The following is a 12,530-nucleotide window of genomic DNA, read 5'->3' as shown; positions in this document are numbered from 1 at the left end:
TGTTTACTCTGAATCCTAACTAGATTAATTAATTAGAGACATTGAAAAGAATACCTTTATTATTGTTAGCTGCCATCTAGTTTTCTCCAGTTTATAAAAACACGATGTACCCATGGGGATGTAATGGGTTATGTGTTGGATTGTTAACTACACGTTCAGCAATTCAAAACCATTTATTTTTGATGCTTTCTAGTCCATAAAGAGTTGCATTTTCAGAAACACACAGGGCTTTTTGCACTCTTCCATGTAGAGACTTTATAAGTCAGAATTGACTCAATGGCAGTTCATTTTTTTTTAATGGGCAATGGAACAAAACCATGCCCTGTGACCTCAGTATTCTGAGTTCAATCTGGTCACCTTTTTTCTTGGGGAGTTGAATGGTGACTTTGGGATCTTCACATGTTGGTCATAAACCTGAAAGTCCTCAATTGCAATTCTTCTAACTATTGCCTCTTTTGTTTTACTTTTTTGCTAATGTTTCTTCATGATCCATTTATTATTCCAGTGTGGGGATTCCCATGTATACTTATTGCTAATGAGCTTTTCATTTCATAGATAGAATATTCATATACAAACATGTATAAACCACTTTATTTTGCCACCTTCCATGAATCAGATGCAAATGCCTTAAAAGTTTACTGAAAATGTGCTTGTGATTCCTGGTTTTGCCTGTCTACCTACCTTAGTTCCTTACATTTAGGTAAAGTCTGGAAGAGCAGACAGTTCCACATACATAATTAGCAATGTGAGTTTCTTGATGGGTTAGATTTGGGTTCAATTTAGTGTTGTAGAGTGCTAGAGTCAGAGTCTACATAAGATTGGAATCTAGGTTCTGGGATTAATGTTCCCGGTTCACAAGAATCAATGGTTAGAAATAGAATTTAAGTGTCATGAGTTATGAGCCAGATGTTGGTGAGCAGATTAAAGGGCTTTGTGTTTAGAATGTGTCGTGCCTACCAACTTATGTTTGGAGTTGCTTAGGGGCTTATGTGTTATGGTAAAAAGATATAGAGTTATGGTTTAAACAGTATAGTTTTGGAAGGTGGTTTCTAATATTGAGACATTGTGTCATAAAGTTAGGATTAAGGTTATAGAATATATTCAAAGTTGTGTTCCTGATTCAAACAATTGGGATAATTGAATTAGGTTAGTTTGAGCTTGTATGGCAGGGGTCTTCAAACTTTTTATGCAGGGGGCCAGTTCACTGTCCCTCAGGCCGTTGGAGGGCCAGACTATAATTTTTTTAAAAACTATGAACAAATTCATATGCACACTGGCTGCTAAGCAGGACAGGCAGCAGTGGCAAAAACAACCGGTGGGCCTGATAAATATCCTTGGCGGGCCGCATGTGGCCTGAGGGCTGCGAGGACCCCTGGTGTATGGGGTTAGGATTTCTTAAGGAAATCCTATTTTTTTCCCCACTTGGCTGTGGGTATCAGGGAATGCTCAGGGTGTTAGTAGGCATTGTGGATGTAAAGAGCTTTTCAGGTGGTTAGGGGTTCAGTGTTTTAGGATATTATCAGTGTGCTGTAAGGATGCTCAGAGTGTTAAGGTGTAAGGGTTAATGGTTTGGGAGTTGTTGATTAGCAATTAATAGTTAGTGGGTTAAGTGTCAAAAGTTATTTTTGCATGTTGAAATGTAGCCTATAATATTTTTTATTTATTAGCCATTTATGGCATATTTTGAATATTTTATGGATATAAACATTAATTTATGATTAGAGGAAATTTTATTTCATTTTGGAAGCCTCTTTTCTTCCTTAAAAATCGTATTTTGATTGCTCTAGTTAGAACATACAGTCAATGTTTAATATCAGTGGTGAAAGTGAACATTTAGGTCCTTTTTCTGAGGTGGAGTGATGTTTTTATTTTTCCTCTAAGTCTGACATTTTCACTTTTTAAAAAGAGTAATGTGTATTAGCATATTCACATATTGAACTACATTATTTCATGTTCGATTTGCAGAGGTGGATTTTTATTAACATGAAAAGCCTTTGACTTTTTTTAGTGTGTTTCATTTGTCTATTTAGATAGTTAATCCTTTTTTGAATTAATTGCTATATTACAGAGCTTATTTTCTTATGTTAACTCAACTCGGGAAGATTCAAATTAATCATGGTATATAATTATTTCAGTGTGTTTTCTGACTCAGTTCCCAATATTTTCAAGCATTTTTCATGTGGATCCATTACAAATATTGGTCTACAGTTTTCTTGAAGTATCATTATCTGACCTTGTTAACAGTTTATTACTGTCTCCTAGAAAATGTTAGTAAGTGTACTCCCACAACTATTGTTATGTTTTCACCCAATAGTTTGAACTTAAGAAAAAGGTGTTTATTCATACTGTGTGAATCATCTGGTCTTTAATCTACTTTAGATTTAGCCTTGAAGTTTCTCATGGAATTTAATTGTGATTCAATTGATTCTGAACACTCTGAGCATCTTAAAACCCACTCAACTCATAGATCACTTGTTCTGCAGGGATCCTCAGGTCTGCCAGCTGACCCCTCAGTGTAGAGCAGTGTTTCTCAAAATTCCTAATGCTATGACCCTTTAATATAGTTCCTCGTGTTGTGGTGACCCCCCAACCATAAAATTATTTTTGTTGCTACTTCATAACAGTATTTTTGCTACTGTTATGAATCCTAATGTAAATATCTCATATGCAGGATATAGTTCCATTGTTACAAATTGAGCATAAATAAAGCATAGTGATTAATCACAAAAACAACATGTAATTATATATTGTGAAATATTTCTTTGTAATTATAAATACATGAAAATTTGTCTTGAAGCCTGGTGTAGCATGGGTAACAGTCTTCACGTCAGGGACTCATATGTGGGTGTATCTGCGTGTTGGCAAACCTGCCTGGAGACGGATAAGGTCTTAGTTCCTACGACCATCAAAATATGTGTTTTCCGATGGTCTTAGGCATCCCCTGTGAAAGAGTCATTCAACCACCAAAGGGGTTGTGACCAACAGGTTGAGAACCACTTGCGTAGAGGGATAAATTATTTACATTACTCTTGATGGATAAATAGTCACTCACACCTGAGTGACTGTGTGCTACCCTCACACTTGAGCCCAAGATGAGAAATACTCTGCCATAAGACATGCTGGGTGGATCATAGAGAATTTCTTTCAGCCCACCTCCAGGAGAATGGTGTAAATTAATGAGGGACAGGAATTCCTCAGTGATTTTATCATCACTTTGTTCTTTTTTTTCTTTTTTTTTTTTTTAGCAAAGGCAAACTATTCCTTCTTTTTAATAAGAGAGTTTATGTTCCGGCAAAGTTCACATGAAATGTTTGGTATCCGTTACCATGGTAATAACTTTTGTAAATATAACTATCACACTAGTATTTTGCGCCTGTCTTGTGTATTCATTAGTGGTTTCTGAGGTTGTCAATGTTAGGTGCCATTGAGTTGATTCCACATCGTAGCGACCCAGTACACAACAGAAGGAAACACTGCGTTCTCCTTTAACAGACTCGCAATTTAGGATGAACCCATTGTTGCCGTCACTCCATCAATCCATTTTGTTGAGGTATTCCTATTTTTCACTGCCCCTCTACTTTACCTGACATACTGTCCTTCTACAGGGACTACTCCCTTCTGACAACATTGTCCAAAGTATATAATATGGGCTCTCACTCTCTACCTCTAACTTGCATTCGGAGCTCACTTCTTCGAAGACAGACTTGTTTGTGCTTTTGGAGACCAATGTTATTTCCTTATTGTTTGGCATCACTACAATTCAGTCAAACCTATTCTTCTTCAGACTTCCTTATTTAGTGATCAACTTCCACATATGAGGCCATTGACAATCCGGTGGTTTGGGTGAGGTGAACCTGCTCCTCAAAGTAAGATCCCTGCTCTTCAACACTCTAAACAAGCCTAAAAAGGCTTATGTATCCAATAAAACGTATCTATTGATCTCTTGACTGGTGATAGAATAACTATCACCATTCTGGTTTGGTTTTGTTTGTTTTTGCATAAGCTAACAGTTTTCTGGAAGGAGTTAGAACTTAGTCGAGCTTAGATTAAGAATGTTGCTCACTGAGGGGTCTGGAAGGCAACCTTTCTCTGCAACCGACCAAAATAAGATTCCTGAGTTGAAGCCTGTTCTTAAGATTTGGTGGTATGGTGAGTCTTATATTTAAAGTATGCTTGATGACTGGGCATTAAACAAATTTTGTTTTTCTCTAGTAGCCTGACTTGCTGATTAGTTTAAGAGGAGCACTAATCGGGCCCACACAGAAGAGAAGGTAATGGAGAAGAGTGCAATTCAGACCCCTTTCTTCACCTGGAGTTCTGGAGTCACACTGCCTTCTCCCAGCCTCCTTTCACAGTGATGCCTGGCAGTGGCCTGCACAGGAATGGAGCTCAGCCTTCAATCAATTTGACTATGAAAGGGGCCACTGGGGTCATGTACTCAAGACATCAGGGTAGGAGAATAGTCTGTGCTCTCATCACTCTGTAGCATACCGACCTACAGCTGATGATAGAGAATCTAGAGACAGAAGAGGTGAAGCACAACATCTGTGAGCTTGACAAGCCTGGTTCAAGCCCTGCAGCTGCACCTGGAGACTGTGAGCCAAGTGTGCAGGTAAAGCACTCCCAAACCTTCAGGTTTCAATTCCTGAGCTTCTCATCTCTGAGAGCTGCCCCCAAGAAGAGGAAGAAGCCGGAGTACTCTTGGGAACAAGATCTGATTCTCAGGTGTATTATCCAGAGTGAGTCAGCCCTACATTAAACAATGTATGGTGAGACTCTATCTGATGGCCTATGTGCAGATTAGTCCCTTTGTAATAAAGTGAAAAAGGGTTTCATCTAGGATGAGAATGTTGGCAGTTTGCTCAGAGAACTCAGTCCTGTCCATGACTTCTCCAATCACCAGGACCTGACTAGGAATAAAGGTTGTGTTCCTCTGTTGTCAGTTACTTATATATTTATAACCACTCATAACAAATCCAAGGGCATTTAAATGGTCATATACTCATTTTCTTTTCTGCATTAGATTATGGTAACATTACTAGATACTCAGAAGTTTGAAGATCAGCTAACTCTAGCAATCTCAGTGAATTCAGCCCAAAGTGGCTCCAATTCAATGTGTGCTGTAAATAGGAACTGATTTTGTGAGTAACCAAAAAGGAAGAACTTTTCTTCAAAAACTATACTCCTATGTCTTCTCAGAGTCATTCTAGTGGGGAAAGAATGCATGTCACCCTAAAGCAGAAGTAGGGTAAGCTGACTAAAAGGGCAAATGTGAACCCTCTGGGTGAAACCAGAAATAGTGGGCTGACATTCTGTGGGACTGAGCAGGTGAGCTCTCTGAATCCAGAATTTGCACAGATAAATTCTTATCTGTCTTGACCCTCCTGGGCTGAACTTTCTGGAGGATAGACAGAAAATACTAGCATCCACTAAATGAAATACAATTATTGAATTTATTTATTTGCAGATAGGTATCCAAAAAATACAAAAAAATAAAATACTAGTCCATCATTGTTAGGAAAACCAACCAAATCAAACCAAACAGTGTAATTTGAAGAAGCAACAAAATAAAAATAGGCTGACCGCCTAGAATTTGATTAAGTGGTTGTCAGAATACCTCAGAAAGTATGAGGGAAGAATATACTGCTACATTTCGAGCCAGTAGTCAAACACCTATTATTTATAGTTCCCTTTGCCTAGGCCCCCATTGGCTGTGAGTCTGATTGGAAAGTATTTAGCTGAGAGGCATGAGACCTCTGATGCAGGGACCCCTTGCAGAGTCATTTCCTTTCCTTAGGGTTAACAGGCCGATTGTTGCTATAGAACAGAATATATTTCCTGTTACAATATAACTTTTGAATTCACAGATGAAAGGTGTAGGCATGGATTTTTTTTTTTCATTAGAGAGGAATTCTTTAGGGAAACAGATTTAAAATAATCGCAGATCCCCACAGGATATCAGACTTAAAACTCCAGCTGCACCTGCTTCTGGGTCTAAGTCCTGTGCTCTGTGGGTCCTGAGCGCCCCCTAGAGACCATTCTCCTCCCTGACGGGGAGGTTTGTGTCTTGGCTTTCACTGACTTCCCCTTGCTGTGTGTCTTGCACAGTAGTACATGGCCGTGTCCTTGGCTTTCACGCTGTTCATTTAAGATGGAGCATGTTCTTGACATTGTCTCTGGAGATGGTGAATCTCTCCTTTATGGAGTCTGTATAGTATGCACTACCACCAGTATTAATACCTGAGACCCATTGCAGGCCATTCCCTGGAGCCTAGAGGAGCCAGATCACTTCATAGCTACTGAAGGTGAATCCAGAAGCCAAACAGGTGAGTCTGAGACCCCCCCACCAGGCTTTCTCAGATCACCCCAGACTCCACCAGCTGTGCCTCATACTTGACACCTGCAAACACAGAGACACGTGATCAGTCGTCACACACATACATACTAAGGTACTCACAATTACACACATACACACCAGGGTCTACAATGATTACCATGTAAAATGGTCAAAATGAAAGCCAAGTTGGGTACAAAATTCATTATGTGTCCTTTGTACTAGCTCCTGGGCACAAAATGGAAGCAGAAGAGACCCCAGAGACTGGGACTGTGCTCTGAGAGCTCCCACATCAGTGGCTGCAGGAGAAATGCTGTCTGGACATTTTTTGGAGCTTGAGAGCCAACTCCTTTGACATGGAAGATTGTTTTCTGCTACAAAAACACACTGTTAACAGCTGTTCCAGCCTCGTCTGCCTCTTTTGGCAGATCCAGCTCTGGAAGTATAGAGTCACCAAGATTTCCAACCTTAAGGAGCGCCCATCACTCCTGGGCTCAAATTCACAGGACACCTAAGAGGGGGGAAACAATCAATAATGGCAAACAATGGAAATCTCTTTAATGTCAGCCCATTTTTAGAATCTCTTGGCACTACCGGAGAGAAGTAACCTCCAGACTGAAGAATATGCAAAATTAAAACAGGATTTATGGACAAGGTCTGTTGAGGCTAGAGAACTCTGCCCACCATATGATTTTTCCTTGAGTTTTGAGATTTAAACTGGAAATTGGATAAGAGATTTGATGTGTGAAGTTCTCGGGATAGGATGGGAGAAGTACAAAGGTCTCCAGTCTAATGCCCTCCTCTTCCCTGGGATGGGTCTTCATTTATTGAGAAATAAAGAGCTTTACACTGAAGATCAGAGAAGCTGTTGGTCTACAGTGAACATAGAGAAAATAAAATATGATTTCATAGAAACCCTGACTGATGGGGGACATTTATTCTACCGTATTTTCACATTTCTCAGCACATTCTCTGGGGAGTTCACTCCTCTTTCTTTATCCTAACATCTCACTAAACACCAGTTGGGACCGAACATGTAGTATAGTTTTGAGACTCAAAATGGACAAAGGACATGAATAGGTACTTCACTAAAGAATATATTAAGTTGCCAACAAACTCAAACAAAAATATATTAAGTCACATTACTCATTGTTGCTGTACTTGTTAGATGATGTCCAGTTGGATTTTGCTCATTCTGACAATACAGAACACGTCGTGATCTATGGCATTCCTTCAACCATTCTGTTTGAACCCGTTCTTACAGAGATCATGTGAATCAATATGGTGGAGGGTTGTTTTATTTCTTTTTACCTGAACCCCTGTTTCAGAAATCCTAGCAAGAAAGCACAATACGCTTTTCCAGGGACTGACCCTCCTCATTACATATGCAAAGTATATGGCAGGACATCTCCCTATTCTGGCTTCTAAAGAGCATTCTGGCTATACTTCCTTCAAGACAGATAGGTCATTGTCATTCTCACAAGCATGGAATATTACTCATACTTTTTACTCGTTGATCTTTTCTAGTATTGTTTAGATTCTTGTTTCCCAGCTCTCCTGTGGGCTTTATGGGGCCATTGAAAATACCACATGCTCCTGAGTTCTCAAACAGATTTATTTTCTTTTTAAAAAATCATTTCCCCTACGATATATCCTTTGCGTCCTTTTCCTCTCCATTCTCTTCAAAGGTGTTCATCAATATAAATGGTTCCGTTTAAAAGTGTCCCACAAAATTCTTACATTAGGGTTCTTAAAAATAGATATTTCTTTCAATTTAGTGTCGAGAGATTTGTCTAAATTCATTGATTCAGGTTTCCATTGTTTCAATTATATAACTGTTATCTTTCATACTTATTTATTTCAACTATCTTAGTGTTTCTCTTTTGGATTTGTTTTTGGAGTTGTTGAATTTTTCCTAAATTTTATCGGTTTTGTTAGATATTTAAAAATTTTTTTCTTCTATCGCCATTTTTTATTTTTATGTAGCTTTTTTCAGAAAGATTCCTATAATTGTTTAAAAGAGCTGACCATCATTCTTCTGAACTCCGTCATGAGGAACTCTAACCTGGAAGATCTCCCATGTCTGTGACTGTCTCCTTTGCTGGTCACATGTAAATGACCTTGAGAGTATTCTGTTTGTACTAGTTGTAGTTATGGAAAGTTCAAATGTTGTAGCTGTTGCATGTTCAAACTTATTCAGAGAAAGGATAGGTAACAAACTAAAGATGGTCCCTAACCCCGTTCAGAGCCCCAGCCTCAGGTTGGCTTCTGTAGTTGCCGGAGGTGGAAGTGAATGACACAAATGGTGCCTTCTAAATGATTGTCTTGAAGGAAGGAATAAAAGAACTCCCGAGACATTCAAACTGCCCGCCTGGTATCCATCTCTGTCCCAGTGGAGGGACTGGAGCTTTTATTTTCACGCCAGATGAATGTCACAGCAAGGCCCCAGGTCAATGGAAAGCTTCCCTCTTAAACAGGAACTACTGTGTGGCTTACCCATTAAAAACCTCCAGGGCTATCTTGGAAGCAGTACAGCCAGAATGCTCCTTAGAGACGAGGTTGGCAAGACTTCATGTCCCATATGTGGGACAAGTTGTCAGAAGAGACCAGTCCTTCCAGAAGGACATCATTTCTGCTACAGTAGAAGGACAGTGAAAAAGAAGACCCTTAACAAGATGGATTGACATCTAGTTTGCAACAGTGGAATCAAATAAAAGAACAATTAAGAGGACGACACACAAGCAGGCAGAATTTCTTCCATTGTACATAGGGTCTCTATGAGTGGAAACACACTGAATGGCCCCAAACAACAACAACAGAGATGCAGGGATGTAACAAATCACAGCCTTTCTCATGCTATGTTCAGCCAGGTTTGCCCTCTTCCTGAGGGGACTCTCTCTTAGAGAACAGGAGAGGAAGTGGTTCCACTGTCCTCCACAGCAAGTGGGGATGGAGAATAGAGCTCACCTCCCTTTCTTTTAGTCCTGGGAAAAAAGTGCTGGGTGAGGGACTGTACAGCATGGACTTTTGTTGGACCACCTGGAAATTGCCACTTTCTCGGACTACTTGAACAAGCTTGCTCCCTCCAAATTGTCTGAAATTCAAAAGAGCGTTTTTGTTCTTCTCTGTTTTTTGATTGTTTGCTTGTTTGTTTGTTTGTTTTGCAGGGGTTATTGTTTGTTTGTGTTAAGATCTTTACATTGAATAGGTGGTTACTAAGTGTCTGGCTATATTTTCCTAGAAGAATTTTCAACTCTTTCAAGGAATCATTTTTATCATGTATGCTCGGTGCAATCTGTGGTGTGATTTCTCATTTGTTTCTTAAATGGATGCTAATTGTGCATGACAGTAATATGTCATCATCGAAACTTCAGTAGTTTTTTGGTGCATCATGCTTTGCTGAGAAAATAATCTAAGAAGTTGTCCTGAACATGGAAGAGCACGGAAATAAGATTGGAGCAAGCCTTATTAACCCCCTGTAGTACACAGATGACATAATAAATACCATATGCCATAAGGTAGTATGCCTTGAAAAACTTACTGATTCAGACCAGGGACTGGTGTCTTAACTACAGATTACAAGTCAATGAAAGAAAACCAAAATCCTCACTATGGGACCAATAAAAATTGCCATGAAAAATGGAGATAAGATTGAGTTGTCAAGGATTTCATCTCATTTGGATCTCCAATCACTATTCACAGAAGCCATATACAAGTGATGCATTTCCCTGAGCAAATCTGCTGCCCACGTCCTCTTTAAACATTTATAAAGCAGCGTCTATTTGAGGAGTAATATATACTAGGACCAAGGATTCAATAAGACTTTATCTCCCTTATTTGAGTGTGTCATTTGCAGCACCACAACCCGGAGTATGGTCCTGTGCTTGGTAAAGTAGACTGTCAATGAAAAAGAGAGAGTCTTTCCAGGAGATGGATCGTCACAAAGCCTGCAACGATGAGTCCAAACGGAGGAATGATTGTGAGCAGAGTGCACTTCCGGGCAGTATTTCATCCTGTTGTACATGGGATCTCTGGGAGTCGAAGCCAACTCAATGGTACCTAACAATTCAACATATTCAATATTATTTAGGTCATTCTTGGTTACATAAATGTACACTTGTGAGTGTTCCCTGGAATGGAAACATTGAACCTCCATCTGATGGCTTGGGGAAAAATGATAATTTTTCCTGCATTCATATTTTTAGAATGAGATTGGTGGCATATTGGTTATGTGTTGGGCTGAGATCTGCATGCCAGTGCCCACTCCAAAGAAGAAAGACAGGGTTTTCTACTCCCATAAGCAGTTAGAATCTCAGAAACCCACAGGGTATTCTTGTAAATTGTCATCAACTCGATGGCAGTGAGTTTGGGGGTTTTTGTGGGTTTTTTTCCCCAACCTTGACAACAAACAGTACTAGTTAGTACCCTGAATTGTAAACTGAGATTTCATCGATGCCTATTACTTTGAAGTCTGCCTTTGGAGACATGGTGAAACAGAGAAAGCCCATTCTACTGAAAAGAAGGCAGGTTCAGATTCATGAAGGTTCCCTAGAGTCTGTGGTTGGTGGTCCCTAGAGAGGTGCTGACAAGGTGGGGAAACCACAGTTTCTGAGAGGAAAACATCACTGACTTGTCTTTTTCATATCTGCTGAAACCATGACCTGATGTACTAAGTTTTGTGTCTGGGCTCACACTGACTTCCCATCACTGTGTATCTAGCACAGTAATACATGGCTGTGTCCTCAGGATTCACAGAGCTCAGTTTTAAATAAACTTGGCTCTTGGACGTGTCCCTGGTGACAGCGACTCGGGACTGGAGAGCTGGATTATAGTATGTGCTCCCATCACTCCATATTCCACCAACCCACTCCAGTCCCTTTCCTTGAGCCTGGCGGATCCACTGCAAATGATAGCTTGTTAAAGAGAATCCAGAGACAGTACAGGTGAGAGACAGGATCTGTGAGGGCTTCACCAGTCCTGGGCCTGACTCTTGTAGTTGCACCTGGGCCAGGACACCTGGGGATAAAAAGAAACACAGTGAGTCATGTGCTCAGATGCTGCCTCCCCAGACTTCATGTATGAATGAATCCCTGAAGCACTCACCTCCCAGAGTCGCCACCAGAAAAAGGAAAACCCACACACAATTCATGTTCGTGGTGATAAGATTTGTGTCACCCAGAAAATGTTCTCTTGGGTGAGAAGGAATATGAATTTAAGTACATGCATGCTGTGGTTTCATGGGACTGATATTTGCATGTGGGAGGTGCACTTGTATGTAAAGGTGGAAAGGCCTGAAGGGAAACTGTAGCTCTGGGACTCCGACTAGAAAGGCGATGCTGGTGGAGTCGTTGGGAGAACACAGACCTCTCTCTGAGGTCTTCACTCTACAAATCATATGAACATCCGTGCAGATTTTATGTTCAATGTAACTTTTCATGTAGTCCCATCTACTGAAATTATAGACAATCTCTATCCTCACCATCTTTGAGGCAGTAGAGCTACCATAGTGGTCAGCACAGCAGTTCTCGCTGACCAGACACTGAGGTCCTTACCCAGGCTCCTGTCCTCACTTCTTTCTTCATTTAGTCCAGAACTGGTGGGTCCTTAGCATCCCTGCAGATCAGCTTTCTCCCTGAGATTAGTTTTATATCTGGCCTGACAATAAAGTTATTGAACAGAGTTGAGGTAGTTAGCTTATTGTGCCAACCTTGCCGATAAACACCTGTGGGGTTAATTGAAGGGCGGAGGGATAAATGGCTCAGTGAGCCTCCCCTTTCTAGTTCTCAGGTTCATTGCTTTCTGATGGTCGGACCAGGGTGCAGCTGCCTTAGCAGTTCCCTGCTTCAGCTTTCAAGGCTAACTTCCTGCAAGACATCCCCGAGGAGAAGCCACATGGACTACCCCGATGCAGCCATGGGTGCTCAAGCAGCCATGTAGAGACCCCTGCCAGCGATGAGATGTTTCCCCATTCACTGACTCAGTTTTCCTCCTGCAGTTAGCAACATTGTGTCTGTTTTGTGAGATAGAAGAGGTCTTTGTGGACTGGTGTGCATACGGGTAATGGGTTAATCTTGGACTTTGGGGTTTGGACAGCACTGTGTTGGGATGTTTTCTTGATGTGCACTTAACCTTTATATAAAACTCTCTTATACATGAGTTGCTATGGATTTCTTTCTCTAAAGTACCCAGACTAACA

The sequence above is a fragment of the Tenrec ecaudatus genome, chromosome 17, assembly GCF_050624435.1.
Source record: "Tenrec ecaudatus isolate mTenEca1 chromosome 17, mTenEca1.hap1, whole genome shotgun sequence".
NCBI classification, from domain to species: domain Eukaryota; kingdom Metazoa; phylum Chordata; class Mammalia; order Afrosoricida; family Tenrecidae; genus Tenrec; species Tenrec ecaudatus.
Note: the sequence above shows the minus strand (reverse complement) of the source record.